Source organism: Lactuca saligna, chromosome 9 (genome assembly GCF_052625555.1).
Source record: "Lactuca saligna cultivar CGN05327 chromosome 9, ASM5262555v1, whole genome shotgun sequence".
In the NCBI taxonomy this organism is placed as follows: Eukaryota; Viridiplantae; Streptophyta; class Magnoliopsida; order Asterales; family Asteraceae; genus Lactuca; species Lactuca saligna.
The window spans coordinates 151940593-151945003 of record NC_136425.1 but is presented as its reverse complement, the minus strand read 5'-3'; the positions used below and the strand labels follow the sequence as shown (position 1 = coordinate 151945003).

Genomic DNA, 4411 nt, shown 5'->3' with positions numbered 1-4411 from the left:
TATATATATATATATATATATATATATATATATATATATATATATATATATATATATATAAAATAGTGGATTAAGAAAGTACATGGTAAATAAAACTTTATAATTTAAGTCCAAAGAATATATATATATATATATATATATATATATATATATATATATATATATATATATATATATATATATATATATATATATATATATATATATATATATATAGTGAAGCTAGAAGGCCGTGCTGAGAACTAGGGATGAAAGTGGGTCTATAATCGGACCGGTTTACCCGGACCCCGTAAACCCAGAACCCAGAATTGACAATTTATAAGAAACGAAAACCGGACCGGTATACGTTAATCGGTTCGAATCCGATTCCGAGTATCAAATCGGGTATAGTGGGTATGGAACTGGTTGGAATCGGAAATTAATAAATGGAACCGGGTTCAAGTATTAGACACGAAAATAACCGAAAATCCGGATATAGAACCGGCGTAATTTTGGAACTATATATATATGTATATATATATATATGTATGTATATACTAGCAGTCTACTCGCGCAAAGCGGCGGGGAGTGTAAGTTCTTTCGATGATATGTTTCATTTACAAAAATGTTATGTTCCAAAAGAAAGTAAATGTCAAAGACAATATATTCATACTATGGTGTTATTTGTTACATGATACATTAAATAACTAATAAAGAGAAACCTGTCAAGGCGGTACAAAATATAAAATGTTTAAGCCGTTCAAACAAAAATAATAAAATTATATAAAAATACACAAAATATGAAAATGTGTAATAGCACATGACTAATTATACATTATTAATTGTGCAACACTTCTTTATACACCACATTTGTTGTATAAACTCCATCACCTTTTAATTGTTCGTTAAGCTTCACTGATACTTTTGTATTGGAGATCTATTTTCTTCGTTACTGACTTTTGGTGTTGCATTTAGTTCTTAAGTTATCTAATTTTTGGTCCAATCAATAGTTTATTGCAGATGAACTCTGAGACCTACCTTCAACTATTACTGTCTTCTGTTTTTTACCAGATAGTGAATTTGTGGTAGGAAGATATTATGGAAGCAACGTCTATAATGTTTTACCCATTCACTTATTTCCTAGCTAGATAGATGGAATTAAAAGCCTCTATAGTTGTAAGTTAGGTTAGATATCAAATTTGGATTTGACATTAAAGGGTTGTTTTTTTCATTAAGATCTGATATGTGTGCATATTTTCTAGGTTTTGAATTTGATAAAAAAAACTGTCTTTTAGTGGAGTGCATGCTTATTTTTTTTACGGATACCCGTGGAGTTTGCATAAGTAAGCCTTGCTCCATAAGTGGAGAAACTCCTTCAAGTTTAATTTTAAAACTATGTATGATGTAGGTAGTGGTAGACTTTTGTTGTGTGAAGTGGGGCAAGGGTAAAACCGACAATAAGTAGAGAAACTCCTTCAAGCACGGGAGTAGACTATTCCAACTAATCATAACGTTGTAGATTACACTTTATGACACTATGTATGATGTAAGAATTAAATAACTAAAAAAATATCAAAACATAAAAATTAAATAACTAAAAAATATCAAAACATAAAAATTAAATAACTAAAAAAATATCAAAACATAAAAATTAAAGGATACAAAAGCATCAAGTGCCACACAAACTGCAGCATCTAGCAGCCAAGGCATATTTGCTTTAATTTTCTCCCACTCTCTACTTCTTGCAAGAATGTTGCATTCAAATCATAAATTACACATGAACAAAACTTCTGAGAGTGTATAATATTAAGGGATCTAGACAGAAATCGACACCTTCCAGCATAAGCTGCATTGGCAATGAGAGAAAAGATGAGTATGAGATGATTCAAACCCTGTATTGTATCAATTACACATATTTTTTTTTCAAGATATTGCATGATGTTATCTTGCTGACTTGCAAACAGATATTACAGTAGTTTCATTAGATTAAACAAAGCGTACTGGAGAATTTTGGTCATAAAGGAGTAATTAAATAAAGCATAAAGACAGACATGTAATAGTAGTCACGTCGCTGAGATGGGGATGATCTGATGGCATAACTTTGAGAATTTGTAATTAAAGGTTTCTTGGCTTCTTCCACCTGAAAATCATCATCGATATTAAAAACTTAACCTAATTGCAGAATCAATATCTAGCAGTGAAGGTTTACCTCTGGACTTGCAGCAATGGAATCAGCTTTTCGGGACTATGCAAATTGAGGAAGTCGTCATCGAGTGGAGATAAGGAGGAGGGGTGGTGATGATGATTGCTTGGGTCTATCTGGAAGCAAATCACTCTAACTATTATGCTTACAACATTTCAATCTGAAAAGCAGCATGGAAAAGTTGGTAATGGTAATATTGTAATCCCCTTATAAAAATTGTGTATTTTGTGTGTGTATGTATGTGTGTGAGAGAGAGAGAGAGAGAGTTGGAGACCTGCAAAATTTATACAGAAGGATGACACTTCTTTAAAGTTTTCAACCATGTTTCTATAGCTTTACCAAGATTCAGACCTGCAAGAGGACATTTCCACAAACAGTTGTTGGGCATGCCTAAAGGGGTACGAATCACACCCACCAAGAAACTCCCAAGAGTCAATTTGCTACTTGTCTCTCCTTTTCACCCCCAACTCTTTCTTTTATATGAATCACAACCACCAAGAAGCTTGCAGCACACCCACCCTTTTTTGATCAAGCACCAGGTATGATGTGAAGAAAAAAAATACAACCTAGGAACAGGCTCAAGTCCTTGTTGTCTGTCTCTTTGTTTTTAGTAGCAAGAAGAATAAAGATGAATGTTTAGCGCTTTTCTCATTTGTTTGTTCCATATTTGAAATACTATGATCGATGAAAAAAAAACAATTAAATCAGATATAAATGAAGTAATCATCCCAAAAACCAAGCAATCTGATTCTGTTTTGATCAGGAAAAAGGGAATAGAGCCATGAGGATTAACTCACCACAAGTTATGAGTTAGACTCTCGTTTCTTTGCTTATTATATCAACGACCTGTGGCAACTACCAGTTAGCAATTATGCTCATATTTGATATAAAATTTAACAAAAGCAATGATTTGTGTGAAATTCAACGATCTAACCAAACAGAGTTGGGTGTGGAGTTCGATTCAGAGACTCCTAAGACATTCACCATATCTTCAATATCAGATTTCTTCTCACCGAGGATCTAACCTTACAGAGGTCGAGACTTATGGTGAATGGTGACTGTATCCACCGGCTAGAGAGGTAGAAAGGGTTAAGAGAATTTGTAAAGAAGGATAGTGACAGCCTCGAGTTGTTGTGGTTTTGTGGTTTCTCGAGAGGATTTGTAGAGATGGGTGAGATATGAGGGATGATTTGCTGGAATCGAATATATTTGAGCTTGAAGTTAGGCAAATTAAAAGGAAATTTATACGAATAGTTAGACCGAGAGTGAGAAGCTGAGTTGTGAGGGATCGACCTTATCGGTTTTCATTTCACTACGTAAACGTTTGAAACTTCAAATTTGAACTACATAATAGACTGACACTTCCACAATATAGGGTGTGTATTTGAAATTCAAAGGTTCGATTTTAACGGAAAACTATTAAAATTTAATAGTATTATTTTATTCATGTTAGTTTGTATCTTCAGCTTAAATATTTGAACGTCTTAAAAAATATTATTATTATATTCAAATCTATTTTTAGAGAAGGTAAGATTTCTTTTATAAGATAGTAAAGATATATATATATATATATATATATATATATATATATATATATATATATATATATAGAGAGAGAGAGAGAGAGAGAGAGAGAGAGTCCAGATCAAATAAGAAGGAATTTTTTGGTAAGAAGGTAAGAATTTTTTTATATACATATTTTCTTAGGAAAAAAATGATATGAATCATTAGATGATTCAAAAGTAAGATTATTCACAAGAAAAAAAATCCGGAAAAAAACACTTTTATTATTCATTTTTAGGTAAATCAAGAAAAATTCATTTTATGACAATTTAACTGAATATTAACAAAATCATCGTAAAAATGAATCATCGAAATATTTTTTCGGGATTTTTTTTGTGAATCATGTTATTATTGATTCATCTAATGATTCATTTATTTTGTCCGCCAAAAAAATAAGCCAAAAAAAAAATTCTTACCTTCCAATCAAAAAAAATTTCTTAACGGATCTATATCCTATGTGTGTGTGTGTGTGTGTGTGTATATATATATATATATATATATATATATATATATATATATATATATAGTAGTTCGAAATACTTGTTAATAACAGATGAAAGCAAGCATTGGTTAACATCTAGTTAAAACCATTTTAACAGATAAAAAATAATAAATGCCACTTGATTTACAAAAATCTAATGCTAAATCGTATATGTATCACATTAA

The 4411-nt window shown here is 31.0% G+C and overlaps 1 long non-coding RNA gene across 2 annotated transcripts; it reads right to left on the bottom strand.

Moving 5' to 3' along the window:
* Positions 1–1549: 1549 nt before the first annotated feature.
* On the bottom strand, positions 1550–3473 carry LOC145017313 (uncharacterized). 2 transcript variants are annotated; one of them, XR_013666465.1, is made up of 5 exons: positions 2980–3473; positions 2457–2779; positions 2189–2342; positions 2031–2119; positions 1550–1825 (listed from the first exon to the last, which is right to left on the bottom strand). It is a non-coding gene; the product is annotated as an uncharacterized LOC145017313 (long non-coding RNA). The 2 variants fall into 2 exon arrangements; XR_013666467.1 differs by having other exon boundaries at positions 1550–2119; positions 2457–2857.
* Positions 3474–4411: the final 938 nt, after the last annotated feature.